This window comes from Lepidochelys kempii, chromosome 2 (assembly GCF_965140285.1).
Source record: "Lepidochelys kempii isolate rLepKem1 chromosome 2, rLepKem1.hap1, whole genome shotgun sequence".
Lineage (NCBI taxonomy): Eukaryota > Metazoa > Chordata > Testudines > Cheloniidae > Lepidochelys > Lepidochelys kempii.
The window spans coordinates 219,688,795-219,710,037 of record NC_136381.1 but is presented as its reverse complement, the minus strand read 5'-3'; positions in this window follow the sequence as shown (position 1 = coordinate 219,710,037).

The following is a 21,243-nucleotide window of genomic DNA, read 5'->3' as shown; positions in this document are numbered from 1 at the left end:
GCCCTTCCACCCAGAACTGAAGCCCTTGGGTTTGGGGTTTGGCCTTGGGCCCCAGCAAGTCTAAGCCAGCCCTGGTGACCCCATTAAAATGGGGTCATGACCCACTTTGGGGTCCTTACCCACAATTTGAGAACTGCTGACATAGCATAACATGAAGAAAAGTTTCTCCCTCCAAACTTCAAATTCCATTAAAAATATCACAAGGACCAATATATAAAATGCACAGGGAAAGGTATACTCTTAAAAAAATCACAAAAGTGCAAATCAATGAGTCTGAGATAAATGGAACAATTTAAAGAATGGCACTATATTACAAACTTCTTCTGTGAAAACAGTGGTTAAGTACTAGCCTACGATTAAAAACACATCTGAAAAGAAATAATTTCTGCAGTAAAAAAGCCTGACATTGTTCTTTGGGAGACTAACGAGGAGGTTAAGTAAGAATTTGTTTCTATAACAAATCATTATATAAGTCCCAGCTTACTAATAATAGCCCAAGCACAGAGCTGTTCAAAAATCTAAAATTAAATTATCCTCAGTACAATGTGAACCTTTAAATAGGAGCATAGAAGTAAAAGAACTAATTAATACACTAAAAAAGTATTCTATCAGGTAAATGGGTTCACAGCAAAATTTTATAAGCCATTAGCCTCCAAAAATGACCCCTTTTTGGTGTTTAATAATATTGTCCCCATGAGAAAATTCTTTCCTCTATCTATGATGTTCATATCACAATATACCTTGAAGGAGGTCACCAAATAGATGAATACTCTAGCTACAGACATTTCTCATTATTAAATATTGACGTATTATGACCGTCAGATGGAAAGAGGTAATTTCCATCTTTACTGACAATGATTGAGTAGGGTTCATATGGAGGTGGCATCCAATGAACAGTGTGTGCATGGTGATACATTTGGTTGGTTCTTCTACTAAGACTCATGCAACTCTTGTCATCAGAAGCAGAAAAAGCATTTGACTGGATTGAGTTGAGGTACTTATTTCATACACTATCAGCAATGAGTCCTCTGCACCATATAAGTGCTGTGTATGGGCTGCACTAGGGGAATGGGCACATAAGGATTTCTATTCATCCCCTGTACATCACAGGAAGGGTATCGCTCACTCATAGTTCCCACTTTGCGAGTGGGTTGGGGGCCAGATCTACATGTATGTGCATTCATTATCACGTAAATCTTGCTTGGAGGGACACTATTCAAGCATGATTTGTAGAACTAGGAAGTGTTGTTTAATTTCTGTGTTCCTCTTTCATTAAGCTTCAGAAACTTTGGCCCAGATCTAACAGTCTCACAAAATGAATAAATAAATATACAAATGTAAATTAAAAAAAATAGCTGGCTAACACCAAACATTATCATTTTATATCTGTGTACACAGACAAAACACTCATGTTACTGTGAGAAATGGAAGTTACTGTACTATAATCATTTCTGACACGGGATATGGAAAGTCTTCTAGGTATAACATAAAAACTTTGAGCCTGGGACATGGGGAGAATAGGTACATCCTTGTTGGACTATATCTCCCAAGATGCACTCAGGGTCATATGACTTACCCAATGTACCATGGAACTCAGTCAGCTGGGTCTACATTGCATTGTGGTGATATAGTTCTCCAAGAAGTCCAGGCCATAGGATAAAATGGAGGCGTGAAACTACAAGTGTTATAAGGCAAGGCACTAGGGAAATGCAGTTTCATGGTTTTTTCAACTGATTCAAAATGAAATGGTTTATGTCACTTCAGTAAAATGAAATATTCTGATTTGGGTTGATCTGACCTGAAACAAAATACTTCATTTCAATTATCCCAATGGAAAAATCAAAAATTTTCAGCAAAATTGAAATTTTCTGAAGGAAAATTTCAGATGTGCTGAAACTGCATTTTTATTGGAAAGTCATTCCAATGGAAAATTCTCAGCCAGTGCTAGGAAATACCACCCACTAGCTGTTTTTAACTTGGCAATTTGTAATATTTACAATGAACTATAATCGTATCATTTCCTCAATTTCCTTGACTCCATTACTTTTGCTTCTGACCTTAACACACTTCTACCATTTTCACCACACTTATTTATTTGTATTGCAGTAATGCCTAGTAACTTCAAACTGAGATCAGTGACACATTGTGCTGTACGCTATACATCACACAGTAAAAGACAATACCTGTCCTGGAGAGCTTACAATCTAAACAGACAGAGAAAGAGTGAGAAGGCAAACAGAAATACAAGAGGTGTTCACACAGATCACACAGCAGGTCAGTAGCAGTGCTGTGAGTAGAATGCAGGCACAGAAGCTGAATTACAGTCCAGTAAATTATACTGTCTCTCCTATTTAGTCCTTTGCTATTTGTTATGCTTCACTTCCTCGTAAATATTTGAAAAATCTGCATGTGCGCTATTGCTAGTCACAGTTGCCAGTGTTTTTAATCTTTATTAATGTTATGCAAGGAAGCACTAACATGTAACTACATGCTAAACTGTCTAGAAGTAGGAAACAGTTTCCCTCACTGAAGCTTTTAGTCTTGAGAAAGGGATTTCAATTACAATCTGCATCCTTCTCACACTGTTAGACATCACATAGGGCACGAACAAGGCTCCACCTTCCCTGTCTATGCTGGGCTGCTTTTTGCATGTCCTCCATGTTGTTAGGTCCCATACGTTTTCCCTCTCTGAATAGTGTTTGCCAAGGGATTCTTTTGGTCGGTCCCTTTTGTGTGTTCCTTCAGCTGCCCAATGGCACACCTGCCAAGGCATATGCTAGGACTTCATTCTTAACACATGTCCAAAATATTTCCATCTTCTTTTCTGAATAACTTTACAGAGAAGAGATTGTTGAATTCTCAGTTAGAAGCAGGAGCAAAACAATATAAACCACAAAGCAGGCATGATGACTGACAACCTACTGTGACACAAATCATAGTAGTATAGTGCACGAGGGATTTTTGGTTCTTATTTGGCATAGAAGACAGTCCTTGCAGATGAGAAACACAAATATGAATTTTCATAATGTAAGTGACCTGTGGACAAGAAGCAACTGAACAAAGCTATCTTTCATGTTAATTGTTAAAATTGGGAGCCAAATGTCATGGTTTTAAAATTATGCTAAGTAAGTGAGACCTTTTCCTTGGATATAAGCATGCATTAAAGCCATTAAGACTTGTATAGGTGGAAACTTCAAAAGAACACACTGCTGGCCTTACAATTTTTTTACTGAAGTCACTGCTAAAGCTCACATTGACATCCACAGGGCCAGAGGTAGGCCAACATTCAGGGCTTATGAAAATTCCACCCTGCAAATGGTATAAGTCTAGAGGAGATTTTTGTCTCCATGCTAAAGATATTGAGCTGGGAGGTAAACAGAACAGAAAGGCAATAAAAAGAACAGACAATAGAAGTTTCAGGCTAGTCAGAAACAAAATGGTATTTTTAGGACAGCAATTGTGGAGCAAAGCAAGAGATCTACTACTTTAACAAAAATAATCTAACTTCAGTAAATGTATTACACTCCAGTCTACTGATATGATACTTCTATTTGTATGATATTTCAGTTGTATGCTACTGTGCTGAGAGGACCATGAGGAAATATTTACTGTAAGCTACTTCAATCTTTTGTTATCACTCCTTCTTGTAATACAGTGTAGCCAGACAGCCGCCCCCCCCCCCTCAGACCAGCATTGCTGGAAACACAGGAGGAAGCAGGAACAGGGCACTTAACATATATTCCAGCACAGCCTTTGAAGCTGTGAAAGCACAGGTGTGCTGCTACAATGTGCCTCTGGGAACAGATACAACGATTAAGTTCACAGCAGGCAGAGGCCCTGTGACAGACATGGCTCTTAGCCCCTACTAAATAGCGTGATGCACACACACCAACATCCTAGGTGGGAAAATATTTACCCTGATAAAAGAAATGTCCAGTAGTCGAAACTTATTGTTTCTCTCCCTTGCAAGTGTAAACTACTCTTGCAAAAGCTGGCGTCACCCCGACAGACCAGCCTCAATTTGGCATAAGAAAGGAGAAAGAGAATAAAGGAGTACAGAGGTATAAGTAGGGGACCTACAGCACCATGATTTTTGAGTGCTTTTCACTATCTATCTGCTGGTCAGATAAGTGACAGCCTCCCAAGGCTTCTGCAGCTAAGAGGGTCCCTACGCCTTGTCCCTTATTCGTCTTTCCGCGGAATTGAGTGACCGATCCTGGCTTGGCACCGCTGGAATCGAGAGATGCAAGGAGGGTAAGAAGCACCCACACCTGATCTCCTATCTTTAGTGTACACATATTTTGAAATAGAGCTCTATATTTTGTTTTCTTTCTTTGGGATTGTGGCTTCAGTTTTGTAACTTGTTTGTATGTGTAACATCTCTACATTTAAATAAGTAGGCACTAGCAATTTTGTAACCACATGATTAGAATCTAGCTTAATAAATTTTGGTAACCATTTATGCATAAGCCTGACTTGTTTTCTCTGGTTTACTGTAAAGCAGCCAACACAATTAAAGAACCTCAGCCGTTTTGGCTCTAAAGCCTGGCCATTAGGTGAGAGTACTAAGAGCCTAGCGTTGAGTTGTGCCGCCTCCACGGGGCAAACTCTTGGGGCACCTGTCAGTCAATCCTGGCTGCCCGCTGCGAAGGAGCTCTGAGCTCTAGCAGTTAAAGTCACGGGTGTGGAGAGGCTCTTAGTGCTGCCATTGGGGCACCTGTCAGTCAGTATTGACTGCCCGCTGCGAAGGAGCTCTGAGCTCTAGCAGTTAAAGTCACGGGTGGTTAGGACCTTGGGGCATCCGTCAGCCTAGCCCGGGCTGCCCGCCGCGAAGGGACAGTGTGTCCTAGCGGTTAAAGTCACGGATGGTATAAACGGGCATAGCTGGCACCTCACCAAACATCCTTGGCCGTCGGCTAACATACAGCAAGCCACTCTTAAGAGGAAAAGCTCTGAAATTTTCAGATGTGCCAGATAAAGTGGGAATGGAATCACACGCTGTCAAGGTTCCTTCCCCACTTTGAACTCTAGGGTACAGATGTGGGGACCTGCATGAAAACCTCCTAAGCTTACTTTTACCAGCTTAGGTTAAAACTTCCCCAACGTAGAAATTAATTTTACCCTTTGCCCTTGGATTTCCACTGCCACCACCAAACTTTATCTGGGTTCCTGAAAAAACGGAGTTTGGACACGTCTTTCCCTCCAAAATCCTCCCAACCCTTGCACGCCACTTCCTGGGGAAGGTTTGGTAAAAATCCTCACCAATTTGCATTAGGTGACCCCAGACCCAAACCCTTGGATCTTAGAACAATGAAAAAGCATTCAGTTTCCTTACAAGAAGACTTTTAATAGAAGTAAAAAGAAAAGAATCACCTCTGTAAAATCAGGATGGTGAATACCTTACAGGGTAGTTAGATTCAAAACATAGAGAATCCCTCTAGGCAAAACCTTAAGTTACAAAAAAGACACAGAGACAGGAATATTCATTCTATTCAGCACAGTTATTTTCGAATATTCATTCTATTCAGCACAGTTATTTTCTCAGCCATTTAAACAAATCATAATCTAACACATACCTAGCTAGATTACTTACTAAATTCTAAGACTCCATTCCTGTTCTGTCTTTGGCAAAAGCATCACACAGACAGGCACAGATGCTTTGTTTTTCTCCCTCCTCCCATCTTTTGAAAGTATCTTGTCTCCTCATTGGTCATTTTGGTCAGGTGCCAGCGAGGTTACCTTTAGCTTCTTAACCCTTTAGAGGTGAGAGGATTTTTCCTCTGGCCAGGAGGGATTTTAAAGGGGTTTTACCCTTCCCTTTATTTTTATGACACACGCTCTCAACAAATCTTTGACTGAATCAATGAAGATTCTACCATTTAGAAAAAGACAAAAGAAACATATTACTTTGTCAGTCAGGAGTGCAATGTGGAAAACATGTTGTACACTGTTCCTAGAGGGTAAAATAATTTAAAGTGAGAGGATAGCATCTGGGCATATTTCTGAACTGTAATTGATTATAAGATGCACCCCTTCCTTTTAGAACCAAATTAACTTCTGTTCCATGCTAAAAGTGAATTTAAAATATTATTGACAATTCAGAAATACTAAAATCATAACACTTTTTGAAAAATTGAATATGCTAGAAGAATGAATTCCATTTCATTTCAAAGCATCTTCCTCTGCTTCTATATTACACACTTCATGAAGAGTTTTGCCATTTATTTTCAAATGTAGGTTGAAAGCTATGTCAGGGGAAAGGGTTAATTGTTCTCTATCTTCACTGATTAATTTTAGGTCTACTGAAGTTTGAATGTTTAGGACCATCTCTGATTTTATGATTTCAGTTATGTACCCACAATTCACTGTGATAGCATTTAGAGGTGTAACTACCTGGTTTTATATATAAACTTGTATACAAATTTTATATTATTTTATATATATAGTATTAATTAATATACATATTGTAACAATATAAACAAAAGCTATATTTTAAGACCTAAGCATAAGGGCTGGAGTCAAGACTAACATTTCAACCATAATTCTGCTTTTCCTTTATGTGTTCAGCTTCTGACTTTTGAATAATTGGGTCTAAATTTTTGAATAGCTAGTGATTTTGGGTGCCTTAGCTTTTGGGTGGCCAATCTCAGACTCTTTAAAGGGGTCTGAGTCTGACCATCAGAGAGTGGATGCTGTCTACTTCTGAAGAGCTGAGTCATTTACGATATTTCAAGCTGGGTTCCCAAAAGCTGAGGCACCCCAAAATCACTGTTCACTTTTGAGGATTTAGGCCTTGATTTCTTAAATTTTCCATTGCATTCATGGTTGTTTTTTGCTAGAAATATCATACTGCTAGAATGCTTGAAGAAAAAGGTACCTTGACTTTTTGACGAATTCGAGATTTTCACCCAATATATGAGTGAGATCTAACATATGTGTTTGTCTTAAAGGCTGGGGCCTACTATATTAATTTAGATATGTGCAAATCCATATAAACTGCAGGTCTTGACAAACTTGACTGTGGATTTGCAAGGAGCTGTGAACATGGATAAAATGGGTTCCCTCAAAACTAAGCCTTTTTGAATCTATTGGAATAATTTCTGATTTAAGAATTTGCACACCCATTTCAACTGAACTTAGAAATGTCTGCATAGCTCAGTTCTAGTATATATCCATCCATATCTTTCTATATCTATTTAAAATGTGCTGAATTAGTGTATTACTGTAGTAGTCCAGGGATCAGACACTGCTCTTTCTTCTATGAAATCTGGCACAATAAGATTAAATTTTATCCCTTGAATAAATTTATGAATTCTCCTGAAACATCTTGGATCTGATCCTTGCCCCCAGTGTGGCTGCCATGCACCCATCTATGGACATAAACATTCATAACCCAGGTTAGTTGGCTTCCTGAGTATTTTTTCTGGCAAATGGCAACCCCTAGGTTGCATAGACCCAACATAGATAGCTCTACCTTATCTTCTCCCTTCCCTTCTCCTGGGAGAATAGGGAAGGACCAGAATGTTATTTTGCTCCAGCAATCCCTTGTTGCTGTTAAAACTTGGTGTAAATTATAGCAGTCACAAGGCTACTCTAGTACTCTGACTTGTACTCGGAGCCAAACTGGCCCCAGGACGAGTCAGGGAGAAGGAAAAAGGTACAGGAAATGACATCCCTGTTAAGGTCCTGCTATATACAAGGAACTAGTCTCTTGAGAATATTATTTTTGCATACGAAGACTTACAAAGGGAAATGAAGTGACAACAATGTGCTTATATAGGAACTTAGACATCCAGCTATCAAGTTTATGTGCACAGATGTCATTTTATGCACCAATGTGAGTTCTGTGACATTTAAACTTTGACAGGTTTCAGAGTAGCAGCCGTGTTAGTCTGTATCCGCAAAAAGAAAAGGAGGACTTGTGGCACCTTAGAGACTAACAAATTTATTTGAGCATAAGCTTTCGTGAGCTACAGCTCACTTCATCAGATGCATTCAGTGGAAAAAACTGAATGCATCCTATGAAGTGAGCTGTAGCTCATGAAAGCTTATGCTCAAATAAATTTGTTAGTCTCTAAGGTGCCACAAGTCCTCCTTTTTATTTAAACTTTGGTTACCCCTAGCCACATGTCTAAATATTTTGGCATGAGCTCTTAGCACCTGATCTTACTTACTTCAGCAGGACAGTCTGCGTGAGTAAGGACGAATCTTTTGGTTTACAGGATCAAGCTCTGATAGTCCCCTTTCAAAAATTAATACACAAATAACTTATAGAACATTAAAAATGTGATCGAGAAATTGATGTCTGCACACAACAGATTCAAGTTACTTTAAATTTTACTTTATAGCATTTTAAATAAAAACTTCATAAAACAGTTAGTCCACATTAAGTCCAAACAGCATGCAAATTTATGTAATTTTTTTGTTAAAAATTGAGTGGCAAAATTGGTTTGAAATCATCAAAATGATTTTTAATGTAAAGTGACTGAATGAATATTTTAAAAATGTAATGAAAAAATACATTAAGTTGAGATCACGTGTGGCTGGTGTTCAGCCCGGATGTTTCTTTTTTTCTTTAATTACCATGGATTTCTGAGCTTCCAAAACCAGATTTCTGATAAAAATATAAACCCATGTTCTTTTCCAGGGACACATACACTCTGTCTCTCTGACTGGTGTGGATTGGAAATAGTTTTTACAAACATCGAAAAACAGCACTGTTTACAAACAGAGTTTGTACAACACAATAGGGCCCAACCGAGTTGTGACTGTTAGGCACTACCATAATGTCCATGTTAAATTATAATAAATAGCAGTAAAACTTTAGATGGTGTGTTGCTAACAAGGAGTGGGATGCAGAGAAATATATGTATTTTGCTAGAAGAGATTGTCAAAGGACAGTATTAATGTATTAGTTTTCTAATACGAGTTATCCTTATTTTATCTACATTTTGTTTTGTCTACATTTAGTGAACACTCATGAAAACATTAAATATATGAGCTAGCCTCCAACTGATATACCGTAATCCTCTTTTGAAAGCTGACAGATTGTGTTACTAATTGTGCCATCTCCAGTTGTCTGAGTTTTATGGTTTAAAAACTATGGGTGTTTACTTATGCAGGGTTTTATGTTTCTGTCTCGTCCCATACGGAGCTACATGAAACAAAATGACCATACAAAGCAAGTCCAGTGGCAGCAACTGAAACAGAGACAATAAAGTGGAATTTATAACCACAGTTTTTGGTGGGAGGAACTGATCCTTTAAAAGGAGCATTTTCTGTTTGTAATTGAAGCCAGGAACATTTGTTTATGACCTCAAACTGCTCCTTTAATTTTTGTTCTTTTTGTATCATCCTTTGAAAGTGAGCTATATTTAATGTATTTTGTGTATTAAAATGAAGAGCTAATCAAAAAGTTAAGGCCATTTTGTTTTTATTTTTTTAATCTCAGAGAGCTGATAATTGTGTATTTTGTGCATAGTAAGTAATTTTTTCTTTTGCAAATGAAATCAAGCCATCTATAGCATGGAAGAGGGGACGTGTTTTGAGTCTAATAGATTTAAGTGGACTTAACAAATACATTGGCTTTGTGCTGCATAAAGATTAATTTCATCCCCAGCGAGCAATGTCTGGGAGGTCTTCAGATCCACTGGATTGACAAACACAACATGTGAGTGAAGGAAAGATAAGAAAATGTGTATATTTAATGGCTTAAAGAAGCACCATTTGTACAGGAAAAGGATGTCTTTGTGTGGAACTACATCAATAGATTCTTTTCAAGATGGAGGTTCATTCCCAAATTCTTTGGCTACAGCCCTGCTGATGACCCATGTGAGATATCATTATGATTGACGTGATGGATTTTTCAATTTGCTTTTTAAAAAAAACCTAGGAAATTGCATTCTAAAACTGATTTTAAAAGGACGTTACAGTTTCAAAGTCAAGCACTGAAAAGTTAGGAAATGCCACTATTGAAATTCCTTAATTCCTCAATACAACCTTGATTCATCCCCTTTGTGTGTATGTATCATGATAGAATAATGGAATCATAGACATACAGGGCTGGAAGGGACCTAAAGAGGTCATCTAGTCTATCCCACCACACTGAGGCAGGACCAAGTATACTTGCACCATCCATAACAAAATGTTTGTCTAAACTGTTCTTTAAAATACCCAACCATGGTGTAAGAGGATTCAATCACAGCTCAAGCCCCTCCTTGTGGTCAGGTGTAGAGTAGTGTCTCTCTCCCTGTCTGTCACCCCCCTTCTGACAGTCAGTAAGGTGCTGCAGTGGTCTCTCTTCCCATAACTGAGACCTCCAGTCAGGTCATAATTTAATCCACCCCTTTTGAGGTAAGAGAGTTTAACAAATAAACAATCCAAATGCCCTCATCAAACGGTCTTTGATCCCCAATCCAGGCTCTGTGGTCCTCACACCCTTGTCTCAGGGCTCTCCATTGGTTCTCATCCCCTTCTCAAGTGAATCATGCCACATTCTCTGATGGCTGGTATGGAACCTAGGACTCAGGTGAGGATCATGGAGCTTGACTGCCCTCTGGGCTTCTTTCTCTCTAATCCCAGAGAGTGCCTACATATTTTCTCCCTGCAGCCCCTTTTCTACTGCCTACTTCCTCTTTTCATGCTAATCCTAGCTCCTCTCCGAGCTGGGATTTATCAACAATTAGGGCTGCCAACCAAGTGCAGCCAGGTACCTTAATTGAACTCTCTAATTCTAGTTGACTCTTTTCATGTCAGTGCGAGGTATGCTCCCCATTGCAAATATGGATTCCACAACCTCCTTTGGTGACCTATTCCAATTTTTAATTATCCTTTCAACTAGAAAGTTTTTTTCCTAATATATAACCTAAATCTCCCTGGCTGCAAATTAAGCCAATTACTTCTTTTCCTACCTTCAGTGGACATGGAGAACAGTAGATGATCATGTGCTGTGTGTTTTTGGCATCTTGTTTTCATGATGCAAAGTGTAACAATAAGATAAAGGACATATTTATGTGTCTAAGGGCTTGTCTTCACTACAGAGCTAAATCGGTGCTGCTGCAATCGAGGAAGCAACATCGATTTAGTGGGTCTAGTGAAGACACACGCTCAATCAATGGGAGAGCACTAGCCCATCAATTTCTGTACTCCACCACAATGAAAGGCGGAAACAATGTCGATGGGAGAGCATATCCCGTCGACATAGCGTAGTGTGGACCCCGCTGTAAGTAGATCTAAGCGATGTTGACTTGAATTATGCTACTAACATAACTCAAATTGCATAACTTAGATCAACCAGCAGTGGTAGTGCAGACCTGGCCTAAGACACAAAATTAGGACATGAGTGATCTAAGCTATATTGCTAGCTCAGCCCTGGACTTTCTAGGTGTTGTTGACCAAGACTTTATAATAATTTATACACACAAGGGGGGCTGAATTAAGGTTATTTGGATAACTTTAATCCTGGCATTTCCCAGCTTTTCAGTGCTTGACTCAGAAACCTTAATATTCTTTTTACGTAATATTTTTCTATGCAGTTTAATAGCTAGATTAGATAGAAATAAATTTGGGAAGTGAGGTATTGCTGAATGCTATCATAGTCTGGATGTGTTAGAAGGCTGTGTGTACTAAAGCTTATATCATTTTAATATGTTCTGTAGTTTTATTTGGTCAGGGATCCTTTCTTTAAGAGAGGTTTTTACTCTCATTATATTTTCCAAGGTGGATGAAGTAAAAAAGTACACTTTATCATCAGCTTAAAATTGTTTTCACTGCAGTTTCTAAAGAACTTTATCTACTATTTTATATGTTCTATGGAATGATAAATAATTTTACTAAAATCTGTTCTGCTTACAAAACAATTATTTGCATTTTTCACATAGTACATTGACTGATTAAGGGGATGACTTAGCCTGAAAAACTTTAACAGACACTGCCAGCTGTTGTGAACCACCAGAGAAATAAATAATTTCAAGGTTTTCAAGCACATTTCAAGGTTTCATTGAAAGAGGATATTAACAAGGATATAGAGAGATATTCAGAGGTTTGGCCGCAGAGGGATGCAAAGGCTGTAAATTCATTTTGTCTTTGCGGTAGGAAAGACAATGATCTAGGATAACTTTTTACTCCAAATCTTTGAAGTTTTACAGAGAGATTTCCATACCATATTTCACTTGCTACTTCTAGTAGTAGTAGCACTAGGTTATGTCATACAAGATAAGAAAACGTGAAACATTCACAAAGTAAAGGAAACCTTTACTCTTAAAAACTCTTGGAAAGGACATCAGTGGGCCATTCCAAAAGAAAGTGCAAAGGGTTAAACATTTTCCCTAACAAAATGCAACCTCTTTCCAGACTGAAACCTTGAAGAGTTCCAATAAGAGTTGTAGAAACCAGGTGTTTGTTCTAAAACTACCCTACCATAACAATGAATACTTCCTAGATAAAAATTAATGAAGAGAAAACTCATAAATGTGTCAGAAGAAGATAATTATTATTTCAGATACAAGCCAGATGCTCTCCTTTGGAATGCAAATTAATACTCATGACTAGAAGGCTGAGTTTACAAAAGTCTTCTCCTGTCATGACAAGGGAGAGTCCCCACTGGCAGATCATTTTTAGCCAACAAAAATATGAAAGAGAAACAAACATCCAATATGAGAAAGTTGACAGCTGTACAATGAAGAAATTATTTTGTGGGATAAACAAGAGTGCGATTCCTACCACAAAAGATAGATTCTTAGAAGCTCTTTAAATATATATGGCTTCTAGTGAGGTTGCTCCCTATCCTACCACTTACTTCTACATTCACTGGTTTTAGAGCCTCTCAACAGCCTATTGCTTGAGTATTTTAGGAGATGAGCAATTTAATTTCTATTTTAAAAAGGTATAATTCAACTTTACTGAAACCTCTCTGATTTAAATGGAAGCCATGTGAATTTAGATGCAATGTGTGTTTGGATTCACCTTCAGAAACAAAAGGCAACTGGCCTGGAAGAGTAACCACAGGATGTGCAATTTTGGTATTTTTACTGCTCTGTAGGCACATGATGCTGCATATCCTCACTGTCCCATTCAGCCTAATGTCTCAGTCACTGAATACACCAGCACTCACAAGATTAAGCAGAGTTTGAAATGTCTGAAAAAGCTCTTAAATTCACATGTGGAGCACTGAAAATATGATTGGACAAAGCACTGTGTAAATGTACCAGAAGGAAGAGGTCTGTATGGACAAGAAGATGGAATGGATGACTTAATGGTTCCTCCCCATCTCTAATTTCTCATCTCCCATGACTGTATAGAAGAGCAGATACAGAAGACCTTCCAGTTCACATTTTCCTGTGATCATTATAACACAAAAAATCTATGCAGAAGCAACTGTGCCCTCACTGGCTAGAGGCTATCTCAGGGTAAGACATGCAAGACTCCATATTGTGTGAGGTATGTGTTGTTAATGTAGGTAAAATGTTCTATTAAATCTTATTTGTCTTTGTTCACAGTAGAGGTATGTTACATGATACATGACAGATATCTAAGTGTGCATATAGTATACATTGTGTCTCACTTCCATTTAATTTTTAATGTACAGAATTAGCAAAGCTGCCAACTTTCCATGTATCTTTAGGGGAGTGTGATGGGGTGGACTACGCCGTGAGGCCCCCGATGGAGGCCTTGCAGCCCTACCACACCTGCCTCAGAAAAGGGCAGTAGAGAGGTCCTCCAAGCTGCTTAGAGTGTCTGTGTGGGAAACAGCCAATCAGGGGCCAGAAGACTAGTATAAGAGCTGCAGGGCCAGCCTGAGATCAGTTCCTTGCTAGAACTGGAGAAGAGTGGATAGTGCTCCAGGCTGGCTGCTGGGATTCCACAGGGACAAGGCCCTGAGGTAAGGGTGAAGAATATGCTGGAACCATGGGGACGTGGCCTAGGGAATTTTAGCAGCAATGCAGTGTATTTAAAGGGACAGGGTGGACTGCTGCTATATATAGGGTCCCTGGGCTGGGACTCAGAGTAGTGGGTGGGCTGGGTTCCCACCACCAACTGCCACCAGCTGCTGTGAAAGTAGCCTGGACTTTGAGACCCCAGAATGGGGACTGAGCTGTAATGGCCCATCTAAAGAACTGACCAGAAAGACCCTGAGAGGGTGAAGACATTGCCTTCCGGGAAGGAGCCTTGGGGCACCGCTCTATTCCAGAGCAGGAACAAATGGAGAGAAACATTACAGAGGGCACTGGGAGAAGCCCCTGTTTGACTTGATCCCCAAAAGGGATTTGCTTTTGTCTGAGTCACCAAAGACCATCACAAACAGGTAGAGAGAGAGGGCAGGCACATGCAGTCGACGGGGGCTTTCATGAGAGGTGAGTGCAACTCCGTTACAGGGATACATGTGAATTTTTGAGATATGAACTGTGGCTAATTTATGTTTTGGTCTCTCATATAGGTAACAATTGATCACAATCAGCTAGGTGCACACACAGCATTACCTTACATCCACTTCATTTTCATATACCCTCTCAATCACAGAGCTAATTAACAGTGGTGCCAAGCCACTGTATTTTCTGAAATATGAATGCATGAGTTCAACCCGGCCTTCCTCCTTCTCCCCCCCCCCCAAAAAAAAAAAAAAAGAAAAGAAAAGAAAATGGAAGATGTCCAAGTTATTTTGAGGACAGCTGAAATTATCTTTCAAAATCTCTGGACTGAGCACTGTTAAGTTTGCAATGTGTGGATCTTTTTATGATACAAAACATTTTTTTATGTTTTTCACATCTCAACTGTTTCTAGTTTTCTGCTTTTGAAAGGGAATTACACCAAATTAAGAAAAGATAGGATCAGAAATGAACTTCTGACAGCAACAAAATGTCCACAATACATTATAACAAGATATGGAGCCTTGAAAATCTAGGTTGCTAGTTCAAACAGTGTGAAATTCTGAAGTCCTTACTTGATCAGAACTCCCACTGATGTCAAGGACCACTTTGCTTAAGTTAGGACTGCAGAATTTGGTCCATTCTGAATAGGTTACAAGTCACTCAGAACTGATGGCTCTTCTGTACCTTATTATGATGAGTTGGTGGTCTCAGTCTAGTTCTGAGTGGAATCCACATCACAGATATTACCTTCTTATTTTTAAAAAGTAGTGGTCCTTTTAGGTTAGATTTCAAATCAACTAGTGAGGAAACTTGACCTTGCACAGACAATGTTGATATTGTATGCAACCTGTGGGTGGTGACTTTGGTCCCCAAGGTTGTTAGCTTTTCACCTTTCACTATGAACACTGAAGTCAGTTAAGTACAATGAAAAGGAGTGATAAGTGACTGAAACAGAGCTGAAATGTTATAACTGCAGTTTCCAGCCTTTTGAAAAACTGCCAGAAAGATTTTTTCCCTTTCCAAAGTATATTGGCTTAAAATAATGTTTTTAAATTGGTCATAATGGGTTTATTCTCATCTCATTATACACACCATTCTCCAACTGATACTAATGGGAGTTTGCATAGGGGGGAAAAAACCCTCTTCTCTGAGCCACACGGTGGATCTTGACTCCAGTATTCTACTATCCCTACTTGCTCAGACATAGCATCGGTACTGAGAGAAGAATATCAGAGTCCAAATCTGTCAGGACGTTCTCAGAAGAAAATTTTGTCCAAAGAGGGAATAAAAAGCAGAATATTTTTAAAAACTGTAGACACAATTCTCCTTCTACATTTGTTTGGCAATGCTCTCCATACATGCAGGGAGAGCAGAAAATCAACTAAGAATTTGTCCTTCAGATATTTAGAATGGAAAGTGGCTGGCTCAGTGCAGAGGATGCAGGTTCAGATTAAGGTAATCCAGAGTTCTAGGCACACCGTAACAAAAGGCCCTTGAGACCCCAACCCAGCTGTCCTGCCACCACTCAGCATAGTTGTGGCAAAGAGGCACCTCCTTTCCAGAGAGAGAATTAGTGACATGACATCATGTTCTCCTACCCCTACACATGGTGAATGTCAAAAGTCATTGCTTTCTTATAAGTGGGGAAGACTCGCATAATGGTGCAAGCTATCGACTGATCTCTGTCTATGCCATTCCAGGTGCTGCAACATCTCATCCTTCAGCACATCTCCCCAGAAATGGAGCCAATATCAGCATCAAGCAAGCAGTGTTTTGGAAATGTCAGAGCACCTGCGATCAAGTTCTGCCTTTGACAGCATTCATTGAAAATGGTTTTCAGAAAAATCTGAAGATCAGCTATATTTCTGGACCTGACAGCAATATATCATATGGTCTGGCACACAGGGCTCTTAGTCAAATTGTCGATATGTCTCTCAGCATGGATAGTCAACATCATTGACCATCTCCTCTGCAACAGACATTTCCAAATGTTCGTGGGAGACAGTTAGTGAGTGAAAAGACAAACCAGTAGTCTACCCCCAGCACTTTTCAGCCTGAACACAAACAACCTTCTGCTCACCCAGTTCAGAAGTTCACTTATGTAGATGACATTTGCTTAGGTGTCCAAGCACGGGTCATTCACAGAACTCAGACGACCTAACCCCTGACTTGATTAAAATGGCCAAATACTGTAGTCAATGGCATTTGCAACCAAGTGGAACCAAAACCGTTTCAATTGTGTACCACCTTTACAATGCCAGAGCAGACCAACTGAATGCCTTTCTCGGTGGATATTGCGTGTGTCAGGGTTCCTTCCCCACTCTGAACTCTAGGGTACAGATGTGGGGACCCGCATGAAAGACCCCTTAAGCTTATTTCTACCAGCTTAGGGTAAAACTTCCCCAGGGCAAAAACTCTTTGCCCTTGGATGGTACACTGCCACCACCAAGTGATTTAACAAAGAATCAGGGAAAGAACCACTTGGAGTTCTTATTCCCCCAAAATATTCCTGTAAGCCCTTACACCCCCTTTCCTGGGGAGGCTTGAGAATAATATGCTAACCAACTGGTCACAAAGTGATTACACACCCAAACCCCTGGGTCTTAGGACAATAGAGAAATCAGTCAGGCTCTTAAAAGAAACAGAACTTTATTGGAAAGAAAAAAAGTAAAAGAAGCACCTCTGTAAAATTGGAAGGGAAGCTAATTTCACAGGGCAATCAGATTTAAAACACAGAGGATTTTCCTCTCTGCAAAAACTTTAAAGTTACAAAAAGAAAACTAGGAATACACCTTCTCAGCACAGAGAAAATCACAAGCCAAAACAAAAGTAAACTAATGCATTTCCTTGCTAGTACTTACTAATTCTAATGGAGTTGGAGTGCCTGCTTCTTTTGATCTGTCTCCGGCAAGCATACAGAACAGACAGACAAAAACCTTCTTTTCCACCCACACCACTCCAGATTTGAAAGTATCTTGTCCCCTTATTGGTCCTTTTGGTCAGGTGCTAGTCAGGTTACCTGAGCTTCTTAACCCTTTACAGGTAAAAGGATATTGTGCCTCTGGCCAGGAGGGATTTTATAGTACTGTATATAGGAAGGTTGTTACCCTTCCCTTTATATTTATGACAGCATGAAACACAAATCTCACACAGTGTACCCCACAGTAACCCTAGATAGATCTCTCTCATATCTTAACTTCCTGAGGAAAACTGCTGCTGAGATGAGGATGCGTAACAACCTTATGAGCAAATTGGCCAGAACTTCCTGGGAAGCAAATGCTCAAACTCTCTGACCATCCAATTTAGCCTTCTGTTATTCTGCAGCAGAATACCATGTTCTGGTTTGGCTCCATTTGTTTCATGTCAAAATGACACACAACTACACTCATCCATGAACATCAAAACTCAGACAATTTGACACATACTAGTACTGTGGTTCCCTGTGGTAAGCAACATCACTCCTCTACACATCCAGCATGAGATGCTACAGCCAGAATGGTTGAGAAAATCAGGGCAAACCTGAGCCTACTGGTCCGCACAGACCCCTTCAACCACTCAAGCTTACGCTTGTCATCAAGGCATCTGTTGTCCCCTTTTCCCTGCCCAGATTTTTCTACGTCATTGATGTGGTGTGAATAATGCTTTGCTCCTGACATCACAAACCAGTCTCTTATAACTGACCTGGCAATGTGTTTAGCCAACTTTGATTTGCCATGCCACTCATGGATCCTTCTGAACCATTTTTGAATGGACCAGGGTCAATATGCAACTAGGCACCACATCTGAGGCCAATGGGAGGATCCCACATGCGGTTATGGCCAAAGATAATGTCACACATCACTGTTGACTGTCCTCTGACCAGACTTGATTGTGAACAAAGGGTTCTTCTCTTTGCTGATGAGGCTGCTGCAAATTGGCTTGGTAAGCTTCACATTTCTTTAGAAGATGACCCTTAGAAGTGAAAGTAGGGGTTTGCTCTCCCCAGGCACTGTAGGCTTGTAACTAGGGCCTCAGCTCCTGAAGTTATGTGATTATATCAGAATCTCAGCTTTCATTTTTTTTAAGAACATGTTCAGCTTTGGTGGTTGTAAAGAAAACCCTGAAAATGTCACCTGATTGTAACCAAAAGAGTGATATCTGCCTGAGTCTGCAGACAGCCAGGAACAACAGCTCTGAAAGTTGTGGACTGCCCTGTGCTAACTCCAAAATCTACTGCTTTGGGAGGCTCTGCCAAACCTATGTGAACACAGCACTCTCTATCAGGAGGGGGGAGTGCAGAGGGCCCATCCTACACACCCAAGCAGTTACACCATGGCTGTTGGGCGGGGCATTTACCCCTTTCCTTCACTAGGAAGAAGGGACCCTTACTGCTCTTGACTTTGCTGCTACTTCTTGGTGAGAGAAGGGAATCAGATGCTGCTGTTACTGCCTCTCTGGAAAAGGAGGGTGGAGGTCCCCTGTCACAGCCAGTCTAAATGGTGGGGGGCAGGGCCACAGCTCTGGCCCATGTGTTGTGGACAGGGCCACCAGCAACTTTAATCTGGCCCTGTCTCCTCCTCACAGAGAAACAGGACACCCTCTAGTACTTATCTAGTACAGCCAGGGTGTATCTGTTCGTATGGGTCACCTGAGCCTGCTGCACTTGTCATCTTCTGCCACACAGAATTCTCTATTGGGATGATATTGTCAGGGCCCAGAGAGGAGGGGGTTGGAGTTAACACCCCTTTGGGATGTGTAGGGAAGTGTACTCTAATAGGTATTATTGCACATCCGCTGCAAACTCTGGCCCTTCATCAGTTGTGCTTAGTTCACATTTTCAAGCTTTTCCTTACAGCCAGGAGTGGTAGAAACTTACATTTTTTCTTTTATGGAAGCTGAGATTCTAATATAATCCCAAAACTCTGGGATACGGAGTTCTAGGCAAGAGTCTACAGTGTCCATGCCCTAATCCGCCGCTGTGCAAAGTGCACAAGCATTTATAATCTTCCCCTGAGCCCAACCCCAACCCTTCCTTTGTATCAAAGTGTGGTGGCTAACCCCAATACCAGTTCTCATAGACCATCAGTGCAAAGAGAATGAGATTTTAGTCAAATGATAGCACTAGACTCCCCATAGAATGCAGGGAGCAGCGGGACTATGCACCCAGCCCCGCTCCACCCAGGGCAGTGGAGTAGAGCCTGTGCAGGGGAGAACATTCTACAGCTTCTTAAAGGACGTTACAGCTCATACTTCAGCTTCTTAGAAGCCACAGTGTTGACCTTAATACTGGAATTTTCCTTACAAGAAAATAACAATTATTATTTATTCAGAGCTATTTTCACATGGTCTTCCTTGGTTCTGATCTCATTAATAACTTCTTTTTGGTTCTGTCTTGACCTCATTTTGTTGAGAATTTGAATAATAGCATATTTGTACTTTGCCATTTTACGTAACTTTAAGTACTTCTAGACATTTGTCAATAGCCATTAAGGTCTGACTATCAGAGTCATTAATCAATAGCTTTTTCTGAGCAGTTTCACCCTCATTGTATAATAGCATGGGATGCTTATATTTAGGTCTTTAAAGGTACTTGTCATTTCAGTTGTTGTATTGAAAATACCTGGCAATTTTAAAAAAACAATTAAAAATTGCAGGTAGTTTTTGTTAGGACTCCTTAATTATGTTGTTTGAATAACTGTTTCTAATACAGCAAAGTCTTCATTATGGACAACTGGTAGCTGTTCCACAATTAGGATTTAAACAAGCTTCCCATAATAAGCCTGATTTCCAGCCTCCCTTGCAGAATCAGGCCCTCCGGGATTTGCCCTGTAACACTCATGTAGTCTGTGGTAGAGATGGTAAGGAATTTAGCTCTCTGACAACCAGTATTTGGTTCTGCTATTTATTTATGTCATTTTAATAACCTACACCACAAACTGAAATGTACAAAATCCCTAGCACAGTAAACAGTCTCATTAGTCTGGAATTCAGATTTACTCAGGCTAGACAATGCATGAACCTTTAATGTTCACCAGACTGGTAATGAGCTTGAAAAATGTTTCACTAGGTTTCTATACTATTGCAGAGAGAGAACTGGGTTCCTTAAAACTCCCAGAGGCTACATAATGGGAGAAATACATTAACTAATCTTGAATAATGTCATGCCTTGGATAATTTATAGTGAGACAATATTACTAACTTGGCTTTTTCAGTCTTTTTCTTCATCTGCTCTCAGATGGACTGACACAAAGCATTGCTGCTTTCCATTCCTCCAAACATCAGTTAGTAGCTCTTTTTTCTTTCTCTTGGCTGAAAAAAGAGAGACTTTCCTTGTACTAGTCAATTGATAGGTGTAGAAAATGAGATTAGAAAAAGGACCATTTTGAAAAATGCTACAAATAATTCACCAAGAGGATACTTTTAAAAGTTCCCAGAGTCTGCTTCTAGATGCTGATATAAGACATTAATAACCTTGGTTTCTTTTATAACCTCTTTATACATGTTTAAGAACAAACACAGGACTGTAAACCTAAGAAATTCCTTAAGAATTTGAAATATTTTTGCACATTCTGTGCATATAAGAAAATGATCTTGTAACCCGCACTACTGTTCACTTTGTTTTCGTGATGCTATTGATTGGTAAGTTAATTAAAAGCATGTTCAGTGAAAGTCTATACTGTGGTGCTACATATAAGAAAGGATCGTAAATAACTATCAAAGGGACAACCATAAAGGTATGCTGTAAATGGTTATTGTTTCTTTTCCACAGGAGAGATGTATGGCATTGTAAAATTCCATATATTTTCATGTATGAAGATAAGCCAACAGAGTCTGACTTTTTTAAAAAAATACACATTTCTGATATGAAATAACAATGTTGCAGAAATGTTATTAAATG